This window comes from Apium graveolens, chromosome 1 (assembly GCF_009905375.1).
Source record: "Apium graveolens cultivar Ventura chromosome 1, ASM990537v1, whole genome shotgun sequence".
NCBI lineage: Eukaryota > Viridiplantae > Streptophyta > Magnoliopsida > Apiales > Apiaceae > Apium > Apium graveolens.
In genome coordinates this window covers 73917900-73932834 of record NC_133647.1, presented here as the reverse complement: position 1 = coordinate 73932834, position 14935 = coordinate 73917900, and the positions used below count along the sequence as shown (strand labels likewise).

The 14935-nt window shown below is 38.0% G+C and overlaps 1 non-coding gene across 1 annotated transcript; it reads right to left on the bottom strand.

The window, feature by feature from the left end:
- Positions 1-5476: 5476 nt before the first annotated feature.
- LOC141681252 (small nucleolar RNA R71) lies at positions 5477-5583 on the bottom strand. Its single transcript, XR_012558698.1, has one exon. It is a non-coding gene; the product is annotated as a small nucleolar RNA R71 (small nucleolar RNA).
- Between the last annotated feature and the right edge of the window lie 9352 nt (positions 5584-14935).

Genomic DNA, 14935 nt, shown 5'->3' with positions numbered 1-14935 from the left:
ATTCATTGTAGCATCTAATAATCGTGAAAACTACACAAATAACAAATATTTTGAATTGGGTTTCAAAACAAAGATAGGAGCCCTCGACGTTGTGCGCAAGTGACAAAGGAGATACCACTACACCAATAAGTGTTGGGTAATAAAAGAGCCCATAACAACCATCTAGATTAAGAGAATGTTAATACATATATTCTTTCACATCTTGGTGGCTTCTCTCTACCTCTAACTTGTCCGTGTCTTTTTCATTCACTCTATTTCATTTATGATGATGCAATTTATTTGCATCATCATTTAATTTCCTAACCAGCTTCCACAAATTATGTTTCCTTTATTCTTTAATCTCTCTGATTTGTAATCCTTTCATATAGTTGAAACTTTTTCAAAATTCAAATTTTATCCCACTAAAATTCCTAGCCAACAATATTAATTTTATAATATATTTTTTAAAAAGTTATAACATATCTTAAATAAGTTTATTACATGCATATTTAATTTTAAAAAAATTTAATTATGGAATATAACTAATATGTTCTTTTAACTTGATCAGTGTAATTTAATTTAAGTTGGCCTGATTAGTGCAGCTTAAAATATATGCTCTTTTTGAGATTGTGTTGGCATATATATTTTAAATATGTAGGGATGGAATGAAGTTATATTTTTTGTTTTAATGAAAATATATATTACATGTTCTATATTTTTTTAATGAAATCTTTCTATCTTGGTTTATTTTTTAAATTTGGTGGTTGTTTCTTTGACTGAAACTTGATTGTCAACATTTAAATCTTTTTTAGATTTTTATTATTTGTTAAACGGTTTTATCCTTATTTTTCATATATTTATCTAATAAAGTTAGTGTTATATATAATTTATTGAATGAAAAAATTATAAGGTACGACTTTTTTATTTCGGTATAATTTATGTATGAGTATTTAGACCTCGAAAAAAAATATATAATACATCTTCAAAATATTAAATAAATAAATATCCTGACAAAAAACGAATATTAAATGTATAATGGATATTGTTAATGTGAAAATGGCATGGTTTATGATCCCTAATAAAAATATTATTATAGATAGATATATAAGTGAAATTTGGTAGGGAAATTCGAAAATAAATTTAAAACCAGTACTAAGGTATTATTAATTTCTTATTAAAAGTTAATGTGTTTGAGGTAGTTATATAATCAAGTTAGTAGCTAATATGTATCAAAATTACCAACTTGACAGATAATACATTATTGTTGTTGGGATTCACGCTATTTATAAATATTTTAAATTTGACATAAATTGTCATAATATCCGTTAAAACTACAACGATATATTTAATGAATTCATCTTTGATATTTCACTTTTTAGACAAAGTTAAGTTTAGATTAATGTTTAATGATTGTGAATTTGTATATAGGTGATTCTTAAGTCCTATTTTTTCATGCTTTATTTTAATACATTTATATGAAAAAAATATTATTCGTATTAGTTCAATATTGATATGATATTTTTATTAAATGTTCTTTACATTAAAATCACAAATAGAAGACATAAATAAACAATTGATACAAGATCATTGATATTAGTCTAACCATTATTTGTTTGAATATGATACTAAATTATACAAAATGATTGTTTAGTCAAAATAAATATTTTTTTTATAAAAGGCTTTTAAGGGGGCATAAAAACCTTGACTGCTTGTTGTAAAGTTTCATTGTTTCCTTTAATTTGAAATGAGCACTTTTATCGTCATCATTCTGTGAGGTAGTTGAACTACTTAACCTTCTTGAAACAAATTATTAATGGTACTTCCGGCGTTCGTAATTTGTAAGCCGTAAGCAGTTAAAAATATCGAATCACTTTCAGAAATTTCAAATTTCATCCACTGGAAAATAAACATTTGTACCAAATGTAAAATAAAAATATATATCAAGTTCAGATTTTATAATATGATCGCAAGTTCTTCTCTTAGATCTATAATATGGCCTTTTACTTTCTGATATATTATGTTGTTGTCGGCTAAATCTTTTACGTTCAAATATCATTAACTAAATTTGTGGATTAACTTTCCAATACTGCACATTGTTGTGGAATAAAAACTAGGGTTTGTTGGTATTTAATGCTAGAGTTTGAGTTTTGAGCTTTAATGGCTATTCTCGCGGTGCCTACGTATCTCTGTGGTAGAGAATCAAACCAAAACATAGTTCTTAGTTGAGGGGTAGAGCCCTTTATATAGAGGTGAGTCTAGGCTTAGACTCTTTTTAGGAGACTTGATGGACAAGTCTTCAACTTATATGGTAATTAGGACTCCTGTAAGGTAAGGGATTCTAGATCCTTCCTTGTAGGAGTTAGTGTTTATCTTGGACTTCATGTATTTGGTCTTCTAGCCATAGTGGGCCTAGTTCGTGAACAACTTATATTCGTGGGCCTTGACGACTTCTACTTGTGGATCTTGACGACCTCGGGTTGTGGGTCTTGATGACTTGGGTCGTCTTTAGTCTGTGACAGGTCTTGAACAACCTGGTTTGTATTAGGCTTTGGACAAGAATTCTAAGGTAATTAATACGACACTTTCATTTCTCAACCTCTACCAAATTTTCTAAAGCTTAGAACTCTCAACTTCCCAAGTGTTTTGAGATGTCTCAAGGTCCTTACAACAAGCCCTCCATCTTAGTTAAGGAAGCTATGCACAACCAAGCCACGATACGGTCACTGAAAGGTATATCTTTCATTTCTTCCTTACTCTCTTAATCATTATTCCGAAAGCTTGAAGAGCATGTTAGATGAGCGAGTTGATGAGTACTTGAGCACTGTGCACTCTGATGCCTTCAAATATAGATGCATGTTCGATGAAGAGGATATTGACATGATCAGGTCAAGTTATCTATGGCCCGCCTGTATCAAGGTTTGCAAGGCCAAGTCTAATGAGAGAACTTGCAACCTAAGTAGCACCATATTTTTCATTTAGAAAGAGGCATTAAACTCTGGACTAAGTTTCCTTCTGCACCCCTTCATTCCTAGACTCCTTGCTGAGCAGAAGGTTCACCCTTGTCACCTCTACCCCAATGGATGGGCTTTCATCATTGTTTTTATTGTAAGGTGCAACGACCTTGGAATTCCTTTGAGTGCCTCGATGTTTCGAAGCATATTCATGTTAAAGTCATCTCCTTCCTCCAGGCCTGGCTGGGTTCTGCTTCAACACAGATCCCGTGTTTCATATATTGTGAACACTAACTCTCTTCACGACTTGATTCATCAGTGGAATAAAAGGTTCGTGGTCTTGGAGTGGAAGGAAGGTGATTGGAGGGCGTACTTCAGACCCGATTTCAGCTATCCTTTAGATAGTGCTTATTGAGTGGCATTTATGATACTTTATTATGCTCCATAAAGCTTTGAATTGGTGTTTTTGTAATCAAGTTATTGGTGTTTTTACGTGTTTTTGTAGTGTTTTTGCATTGCAGACATTTTCCAGGTAATCAGGTAAATTAGCATGGTTGTAGTGCTAATTGGGTGTTTGGATGGTGTTGGAATAAAGGCTCGTGAAAAGACCGGCTCAAATCAGCAAGAAGAAGAAAAGAATTCATAATTTTATTCAGGAGGACAGCGCCCCCGTGCCGGTCAAGCGCGCGGCCGTGCCCAAAGAACAGAAACTCGGTGCGCCCGCGCTGGTCAAGCATGCGGTCGCGCCAGGTCAGGGTAGTAGAATTCTGTTTCTATTAGGATTTTGAGAGTTTGAAGCCCTGGTCAATTCTACAGCATATATATAAATAAATAAAGATGTTTTGCATAAGGAGAGACGTACAAAAGCTAAGGAAAAGAGTAAAGAAGACCGTAGAGCATAATTCAACCAAGGCGAAGAAGATCTAGTTTATTCTTGTGATTCTTTATTTTAAGTTGTAACATTGGATGCTAGTTTTCTTATTTTTGAACCTTTACTTGTGTTTCTACTTGGTTTAATTAAGTATAAAGACTACATTTATTATACCATACTTTTATCGGAACCCACGCTGATGATGAGTCCGATTATGGGCTAATCGTTATCATGGGGTTCTAGCAGATTTATTTATAGATTTCTTTAGTTAATTTATTTCAATGCCTTGGTGCGTGGTGATTGTATGATAACATAGTATTGGTTGTGCTTAATCGTCTTGTGACCGTCGCGAACTTATAAGATAGTGTGTTAATTCTTAATGAAGCGAAAGTGAATTGAAGGATTTAGAACTTGCTATGCTAGCATATGTTCATATGTTATTGTTATGCATGATTCGTAGGTAATTTTAACCATCTTACTTTCCCTATGTAATCATGATAGATAACTTGTGCATTAAACCGTTATGTTGTCAAATTCTATAAACATATAGGGTCTCAATATAATTGGTGTCTATTTAGCTTCTATCTCTTTTGTGGATGTCTGGTAGTATAGTATTCGTACCACGAAAGTTGGCGTTTATCAGTTTAGTGTTATCTGATTAGTGTCATCACCATTACATGCTAAGGTTAAGAACGAAAAGGCTATTGAATGAAGTACTTAATGAAGTTAGAATCCCATGTTTGTGTCATATATTATTCAACTCTATTTACTCTCTTTAGTTAATGTTCTTTAGTATAATTCTCAATAATTAATCATAGTATAATTAAAACCTAAATTGTTATTCGTCTTAGGATTGAATAATAGCCATATCATTGTTGCATAAGTGCATAAATCATAAGTTTAACCTAAATCAGTCTCTGTGGGATCGAACTAGAAATAATTCTATATTACTTGTGCACGCATATACTTGCGTGAATTTTAGCATGTGTTTAGCGACTAACAAGTTTTTGGCGCCGCTGCCGAAGACTGTAGTGTTAACTTTTAGTTTATGTGTTTGTCATCAGTGATCATTAAAGTTCATTGACTCGGACATTGTTACTTACCTACTCTTTCTCTTTGTCGTGTTTCAGGTACTCTAGTGAGCGTCTATGCATACGCGTTCGCGGGCTCGTAAGAGAACTCTGGATCAAGCCGAGGAAGAAGCTGTAGTGATTCGAAGGGAAGTTATTGAGGATGAAGAGAAAGTAACAGAAGAAGAGAAAGTCGAGGAACTAGCTCTAGTAGTGATGGGAGATCAAACAGAAAATCCTAAGGCTTTGATGGACTATTCTCAGCCTAAGATCGATGATATTCAGTCGAGCATCATCAGACCAGCCATCTCAGCTAAACTTTTGAGATCAAGTCGAGTACGATTCAGATGATACAGAACTTAGGTCAGTTTGGGGGTTCTCCTACAGAAGACCCTAATATGCACATCAGGGATTTCATCGAGATCTATGACACTTTCAAGTTCAATGGGGTGACTGAAGATGCTATCAAACTGCGACTCTTTCCATTCTCTCTAAGGGATAAAGCAAAGTGTTAGTTACATTCTCTACCACCAGGGTCTATCACCACACGGGAGGATCTTGCTCAAAAGTTTCTCACTAAATTCTTCCCTATGGTGAAGACTGCTGTAATCAGGAATGCTCTTACTCAGTTTGCTCAGCAAACTGGAAAATCTCTGTGTGAGGCTTGGGATCGATATAAGGAGATGCTAAGGAAGTGCCCACACCATGGCATGCTTGATTGGATGATTATAAAATGTTTCTACAATGGTTTGGGCGCTCAGTCTAGACCTATGCTCGATGTAGCATCAGGATGAGCCATGTGGGTTAAGAGCTACAATGAAGCTTATGAATTGATCGAACTGATGGCTTCTAATGAATACAAGAATCCTTCTCAGAGGCTAACTCAGGGCAAGGTAGCAGGAATTCTGGAGTTGGATGCAGCAACTGTTATAGTTGCCCAACTTAAAGCATTGATGATGAAAGTGGACTCTTTGGCAAATTATGGAGTTAATCAAATCTCTAGTGTTTGTGAGCTTTGTGTGGGAGCACATGAAACAGAGCAGTGTGCTATTTCTAGCGAATCAGCTCAATTTGTGAGCAACTTTTAGAGATCACAGCAACAAGCTCCAGCCACTTATCATCCAAATAACCACAATCATCCTAACTTCAGCTGGAGTAATAATCAGAATGCGGTGCAACAATCTTATTAGCCATACACAGCAAAGCCGTATAACCCTCCTAGTTTTCAGCAACCCCAATATGCCCCTAGGCAACAATTTCAACTTCAGCAGCTACCGCAAGCTAATGAAAATTCTGACTTGGAGGAGTTGAGGCTCATGTGTAAGAGCTAAGCTGTGTCTATCAAGACCTTGGAGAATCAGATTAGGCAAATTGCTAATGCGTTACTGAATCGTCAACCTGGCACGCTCCCAAGTGATACTGAAGTGCCAGGCAAGAAGGAAGCTAATGATCATGTTAAGGCAATTACATTGAGGTCTAGTAAGGTGGCGAATCCTGAAAAAGCAAAGACTCCAGAATCTGACTGAAGGAGAAGAAGTGCAGAAGGAAGCAGAGTTGGAACCAAGGAAGACTACTGTTGATCACACTCCTCCTGAGGGTAATACAGGGGAGAAACAGATCTATCATCCATCTCCTTTTCCTAAGCAGCTGCAGATGAAAAAGCTGGATAAGCAGTTTGAGAAGTTTCTGGAGGTGTTCAAGAAACTTCACATCAACATACCTTTCATTGAAGCTCTTGAACAAATGCCTAGTTACATGAAGTTTATGAAAGGTATTCTCTCTAGGAAGGTGAAGCTTGATGACTTAGAGACTGTTGCTCTCACGGAGGAATACAGTGATGTGCTGCAACAAAAGTTTCCTCTGAAGCTTAAAGATCCTGGAAGCTTCACTATTCCATGCACCATTGGAAAGGTGTCATTTGACAAGTGTTTATGTGACTTGGGAGCTAGCATCAATCTGATGCCTTTGTCAATCTTCAAGAAGTTGGACTTGCCTGATCCAAGCCTACTTATATGACTTTGCAGTTGGCCGACCGTTCTATTACATATCCGCGAGGTATTGTGGAGGATGTCTTGGTCAAGGTGGATAAACTCATCTTCCCTCCTGATTTTTTAATTCTTGATTTCGAGGAGGATAAGAAGATTCCCATAATCTTGGGAAGACCTTTCTTGGCTACTGGCCGAACCTTGATAGATGTGCAGAAGGGTGAGCTCACCATGCGAGTGATGAATCGGGATGGAACTTTTAATGTGTTCAATGCCATGAAGTTCCCTACGAAAAATGAGGAGTGCTTAAAAGTGGAGTTGGTTGATTCTGTGGTTACTTCAGAACTTGATCAATTGCTAAGATCTGAAGCCTTAGAGAAGGCCTTGTTGGGGAATTCCGATAGTGAAGATGATGAAGGGGATGAACAGTTGCAATTTCTGAATGCTTCTCCCTGGAAGAGGAAGATTGATATGCCTTTTGAATCTCTGGGAATGGAGGAGTTGAACAAAAATCCTAAGCGCCTCAAGCCATCTATTGAGAAAGCTCCTACTCTTGAGTTTAAGCTTTACCTAAACATTTGAGGTATGCATCTTTAGGTGTTGCATCTACTTTGCATGTGATTATTGCATCTGACCTTTCCGGTAGCAACGAGGAGGAGCTTTTGAGAATTCTTAGAGAATTCAAATCGGCAATTGGTTGGACTATAGCAGATATCAAGGGAATCAGCCCTTCGTATTGCATGCACAAAATTCTGCTAGAAGAAGGAAGCAAGCCTACTATTGAGCAACAGAGATGGATAAATCCAATCATGAAGGAGGTTGTGAAGAAGGAAATTCTTAAGTGGCTGGATGCAGGGATCATCTATCCTATTTCTGACAGTTCATGGGTGAGCCCAATTTAGTGTGTGCCTAAGAAAGGAGGTATCACAATCGTTGCAAATGAGTAGAATGAGTTTATTCCCACTCGAACAGTCACGGAGTGGAGAGTTTTCATGGATTACAGGAAGCTGAACAAGGCCACAAGAAAAGATCACTTCCCTCTGACATTTATTGATCAGATGCTTGACAGATTGGATGGGCATGAGTACTACTGTCTTCTAGATGGTTATTCTGGTTATAATGAAATATGCATTGCTCCAGAAGATCAGGAGAAGACTACTTTTACTTGTCCATTTAGTACTTTCGCCTTTCGGAGAGTTTCTTTTGGATTATGTGGAGCACCAACCACATTTCAGAGATGCATGATGGCTAACTTTTCTGATATGATTGGTCAGAATGTGGAGGTGTTCATGGATGATTTCTCTGTGTTTGGTAATTCATTTGATGAGTGATTACAGAATTTAGGCGACGTTCTCAAGAGGTGTGTTGAGACCAATCTGGTTCTCAATTGGGAGAAATGTCACTTTATGGTGTGACAGGGCATTATTCTTGGACACAAGGTCTCTAGTAAGGGTCTTGAGGTGGACAAAGCCAAAATGGAGGTCATCAAATATCTTCCCCCACCATTTTCTGTTAAGGGGGTTCACAGTTTTCTTGGTCATGCGGGCTTCTACAGGCGTTTCATCAAGGACTTCTCAAAATTTCTAAACCTTTGTGCAATCTTCCAGAGAAGAATGTCCCGTTTAAGTTTGATGACGAGTGTGTGGCTTCTTTTGAGTTCATAAAAAATCACGACACCTGACATAACTGCACTTGTCATAACTGCACCTGATTGGATTGAACCTTTTGAGATGATATGCGATGTAAGTGACTATGTAGTTGAAGCAGTTCTTGGGCAGAGAAAGAACAACATATTTCATGCAGTCTACTATGCTATTAAGACTCTTAATGGTGCTCAACTGAATTATACTACTACAGAAAAAGAACTTTTGGCTATTGTCTATGGTTTTGAGAAATTTAGATCTTATCTTCTTGGATGAAGTTGACGGTTTTCACTGATCATGCTGTCATTCGATATATTATCTCGAAGAAAGACTCAAATCCTAGATTGATCAGATGGGTTCTTTTGCTCTAGGAATTTGAATTAGAGATCAAGGACAGAAAAGGGACTGAAAATTAAGTCGCTGATCATCTCTCGCGTTTAGAGGATCCAAGTGCAATTTCACTAGATAAGACATTAATCAATGAGTCTTTTCCCGATGAGCAGCTGTTTGGAGTGCAAGAGGAAGAATCGTGGTTTACAAATATTGTGAACTACCTTGTGAGTAATATCATGCCTCCTGACTTGACATATGCTCAACGGAAGAAGTTTCTGCATGAAGTGAAGTGGTATATGTTGGATGATCCATTTCTTTTTTGACAAGGAGCTGACCAAATCATCAGGAGATGTATTACTTACAGCGAAACGGGGGGATCTTGCGAGATTTCCACTCGACGGCTTATGGATGACATTATGATGGAGAAAAGACGACATCTCGTATTCTTCAAGCAGGTTTCTTTTGGCCGACCTTGTTTAAAGATGCTCATTAGTTCATTTTGAAATGTGATCGATGTCAACATGTGGGTAATATGTCCAAAAGGGATGAGATGCCTCTTAATGTACTTCTCGAGGTTGAAGTCTTCGATGTTTGGGGAATTGACTTCATGGGGCCATTTTTCTCATCTTGTAACAATCAGTATATCTTGTTGGCGGTTGATTATGTGTCGAAATGGGTTGAAGTTAAAGCGTTGCCAACGAACGATACGAAAATAGTGCTAAATTTTCTTCAAAAGCAGATATTCACAAGATTTGGAACTCCAAGAGTCATAAGCAGTGTTGAGGGGTCGCATTTTTGTAATCGCAAGTTCACTGCTATGATGCAGAGGTATAATGTGAATCATCGCATTGCTACGGCTTATCATCCTCAGATGAATGGTCAAGCTGAGGTATCCAACAGAGACATCAAGCGCATTTTAGAGAAGGTTGTGTGTCCATCAAGGAAAGATTGGTCTTTGAAGCTTGACGAAGCTGTTTGGGCGTATAAAACAGCATACAAGACTCCATTGGGAATGTCGCCATTTCAGTTGGTTTATGGTAAGGGGTGTCATTTATCGGTGGATCTAGAGCATAAAGCGTATTGGGCTTTGAAGAAGTTGAATCTGGACTTGGATGTAGCTGGAAAGAAGAGGATGCTTCAATTGAATGAACTCGACAATTTTTGACTTCAAGCTTATAAAAATAACAAAATGTATAAGGAGAAAGTCAAGAGGTGGCACAATAGGGGTCTAGTGCTCAAATCATTTGTGCCGGGGCAAAAAGTTCTTTTGTTTAACTCTCGTCTCCATCTTTTTCCTGGAAAGTTGAAGTCAAGATGGTCAGGGCCGTTTGTTGTCAAAACTGTGTTGCCATATGGAGCGGTGGAGATTTTTGAGAATGATCCGGGCCAAGCATTCAAGGTAAATGGTCAGAGGTTGAAGCATTACTATGGTGACACAGTAAACCGTGAGGTGCCTAGTGCTGTTTTATTATCCATTTGATATCGCATTTCTACGTCGAGCTAACGACGTAAAACAAACGCTTCTTTGGAGGCAACCCAAGTTTGTTGTACATTAGTAGGTAGTGGAAGCAAGAAGAAAAGAGAAAAACACAGAAAAATAAAAAAAACAGAAAATTTCAGGGTCAACTTCAGAAGCTGGGCGCGCCCGCGCTGATCTAGCAGGCGGACGCGCTAAAATTCCAGAACCAAGCGCGCCCGCGCTGATTTAGTGCGCGACCGCGCCGATTTGGCAGAAGGTGAGCACGCCCGCGCTCGTCTAGTGTGCGGCCGCGCTGGGGTCCCGAATCTAGAAAAAAAATAGTTTGTGAGAGAAAATCGGGGTTTTTAATAAAAAATCAATTCCCACCCGATTTTTACTCTTCCACATCCCAAATTTCCCTTTCCAAATCAAACCCATTATTCCCACTATTCCCATAATCAATATGCACTTCTATTCCATATCTAATTCTCTTCTCACCTCCTATATATATACATACACTTATACACAAACTTCTCCACCACTTCACAAATTCTCAAACACAATTCTCTCTCAAACACTTAACTTTTATTCTCTCTTATTCAATCCCAATGGCACCCAAAAGACAAAGAACTCATGTAAGTAGCAGCACCAACGATTCTTCGAGTGCATGTGGTGTAAGGCCGAGGTTTTCAACTCCCGAGGTTGAAGCGGAGTACACGAGGCTTTTCTCAAAGCCTATAGCGAAGGAGCGAGGGTTTCTGCCATCAGGGAAGGATGGAAAGTTATTGGAGATGATTCTGGAGATGGGTTGGGTTCTTTATTGCGAGGCACCCGCTGCTGTGCCCATGAGTGTTGTTCGAGAGTTCTATGCTAATGCAAAGGCGGAGAAGAATGGATTCACTGTGGTTAGGGGATGACTGTGGAGTAAAGTGCTGATGCAATAAGGATGGTGATTGAGCAGCCCGCGAGGAAGCCCGGTCAGGACACTTGGAATGATAAGAATCCGAAGAACTTTGATCTGGATCTGATTGTTGCTACTTTGTGTGTTCCTGAGACTCATTGGAAGTTCAAGAGGGGCACGACTGATTATTCCACGTTCCCTGCCTCGTGCATGAACAGGGTTGCACGTTCTTGGAATTCATTTATCTGTGCTAACATCATGCCATCTTCTCATGTGCATGAGATTACTGTGGAGCATGCTCGTCCGTTGTGGGGTATTCTTCAGAGGGATTATGTGGATCTTGGGATGGTTATTTACTAGGGTATTTTGAGGTTCTTGAGAGGAGGTACTACGGGTTCTATACCCTATGCGTCTGTTCAGATGACATGGTAGTTGGTGTTCATTGGCCCGCACATGAGCAGCTGCAGCTTCCCAGTGCTCCTATCGTGTGTTCAACGCTGTTGAACATGACAGAGTGGTATGGTGGGAAGCCCGATCCTAAGGGGCTTGGATATTCTTATGATCATCTGTCAGGTGGATGGCCAGCTCTTCAGGCATATGCTGGTGGCACGGCATAGGCGAGCAAGGCAGCTTGGCGAGCTGAGTTGGGTGAGGTTGGTCCACCACAGAAGCAGCAGGAGGCGGAAGCAGGAGCAGATGTTGGGGCTGGTTTGAGCATGACGCAGTATAGGCGTCGAGCGAGGAGGATGGATGCGATGCATGACACCCTTGGTCGGTTTGTACGTGATCTCACCCAGGCACTTGGGACTGCATTCAGGGCCACAAGTGTTGACATCCAGTGGCCAGTATTTGGTGAGAACTCCGTATATCCACCTCTAGACACGCCTGACACACCACACGTTGAGGGTAATGATCCTGATTCTGAGTAGGTATGTATGATTCGTTACTATTACCTTCACTGAAGATAATGAATATTTTAAGTTTGGGGGTAGTAGTTGAAGGAATATGTGTTGTTTGAGTCACATATAGTTTGCATGTTTATGATAATTTAGTGCATATAGTTGCATATTTTTCCATGTATTTTTTTATTATTTTTGGTAGTTTTTATGATAGCATTTACATTATAACATGATCCCTTAAATATTTTTCCGAACGACTTGTCATAGTGATACTAGTGTAGTGATGTCGTATTTAGTAATGTTAAGTCTTGTCGAATTGATTTGCATGTTAGAGACAATTATATTTCACTAAGTCTTATAGGTTGCTTGAGTGCTAGATCATGGTCATGGTTTGTTGTTTGTTGAGGTTTAATCGCTTGTTTATATTTAGAATTTAGGATATTCTCTTAATAATAGAATAACATGGATTTTTAAAATTAGAGAAATTGGATTTCATTGCTAGTTGTTGTGGCTATGTGTCAAATGGCTAGTAGCCGGCTCATATTTATATGAGTAGCCTAGGGTTGAGCGAGATGGAGCGAAACACACTCATTCAGAAATTTATGAAAAAAAGAAAAAGAAGAAAAAAAAAGTGAAAAAAAGAAAAAAGAGAAAAAATATAATAAATGTTATGTATATCACGAGTGGGCTCTTTAGTACTCGAGTTATTAAGTTCTTAGGGGACTTTGTGCCTAGTGACCTAACGCTTTTTAGTCTGGGATCCGCTAACCTAACGCTCGCTACATGGGTACTATTGTATAAGTCTTTTGTGGACCTCACTCATTGCATGGTCAAATAAGCATACTTGTTGTTTTGTTGTGAATAAAAGCATGAATCCATATAAAACTCCAAAATAAGAATTGAAGTGTTATAAGTTATTTTGAGTCTAGCTTTTATTCTATTTATAACTTTGCAATTGCTTTGATGAGTAGTGAGTCATGATTATTGATCTAGTTACGGTAGTAGATCTGTAAGCAGTTGCACACACGCACGCCTCTGGTTTGTAGGTTGATTTGTGAGGATTGATTGGTCTTTATGCGAATATCTGCATTTGTTGAGATGTTGCTTGTTGATTGGTTTAGTTATTCTATTGGGGATCGTTGCATTCATTTAGTTGCATTCATGCATTTTTATTTCTTGTTCCTTGAGTCTGTTTATGCTTGAGGACAAGCATTGATTCAAGTTTGGGGGTATGTTAAGTGGCATTTATAACACTTTATTACGCTCCTTAAAGCTTTTAATTGGTGTTTTTGTACTCAAGTTGTTGGTGTTTTTACGTGTTTTTGTAGTGTTTTTGCATTGCAGGCATTTTCCAGGTAATCAGGTAAATTAGCATGGTTGTAGTGCTAATTGGGTGTTTGGATGGTGTTGGAATAAAGGCTCGTGAAAAGACCTGCTCAAATCAGCAAGAATAAGAAAAGAATTCAGAATTTTATTCAGGAGGACGGCGCGTCCGTGCTGGTCATGCGTGCGGCCGCGCCTAAAGAACGGAAACTCAGCGCGCCCACGCCAGGTCGGGGTAACAGAATTCTGTTTCTATTAGGATTTTGAGAGTTTGAAGCCCTGGTCAATTCTACAACATATATATAAATAAATAAAGATGTTTTGCATAAGGAGAGACGTACAAAAGCTAAGGAAAAGGAGTAAAGAAGACCGTAGAGCACAATTCAACCAAGGTGAAGAAGATCTTGTTTATTCTTGTGATTCTTTATATTAACTTGTAACGTTGGATGCTAGTTGTCTTATTCTTGAACCTTTTCTTGTGTTTCGTACTTGGTTTATTTAAGTATAAAGACTACGTTATTATACCATGCTTTCATCGGAACCCACGTTGATGATGAGTCCGATTATGGGCTAATCGTTACCGTAGGGTTCTAGTGGATTTATTTATGGATTTCTTTAGTTAATTTGTTTCAATGCCTTAGTGTGTGGTGATTGTATGATAACCTAGTATTGGTTGTGCTTATTCGTCTTGTGAGCGTCGCGAACTTATAAGATAGTGTATTAATTCTTAATGAAGCGAAAGTGAATTTAAGGATTTAGAACATGCCATACTAGCATAGGTTCATGTGTTATTGTTATACATGATTCGTAGGTAATTTTAACCATCTTATTTTCCCTATGTAATCACGATAGATAACTTGTGCATTAAACTGTTATGTTGTCAATTTCTATAGACATATAGGGTCTCAATATAATTTGTGTCTATTCAGCTTCTATCTCATTTGTGGATGTCTGGTAGTATGGTATTCGTACAATGAAAGTTGGAGTTTATCGGTTTCGTGTTATGTGATTAGTGTCATCACCATTACATGCTAAGGTTAAGAATAAAAAGGCTATTGAATGAAGTATTTAATGAAGTTAGAATCCCATATTTGTGTCATATATTATTCAACTCTATTTACTCTCTTTAGTAAATGTTCTTTAGTATAATTCTCAATAATTAATCCTAGTACAATTAAAACCCAAATTGTTATTCGCCTTAGCATTGAATAATAGCCATATCATTGTTACATAAGTGCATAAATTACAAGGTTACCCTAAATCAGTCTATGTGGGATCGAACTAGAAATAATACTATATTACTTGCAAACACGTATACTTGTGTGAATTTTAGCGTGTGTTTGGCGACTAACAGTGCTCACTATATTCTTCAGCTCACAGATATTAAGCTCTACGTTCGTGACTGTCTTATCGAGGATGATGGGTATTCTGTTGTTCGTGGGTTGACTGTTGATTATCATCCGGCTACTATTCGTCGGGTTATAAATCAACCCGCGAGGCCTAGGACTGCTGATGATTGGG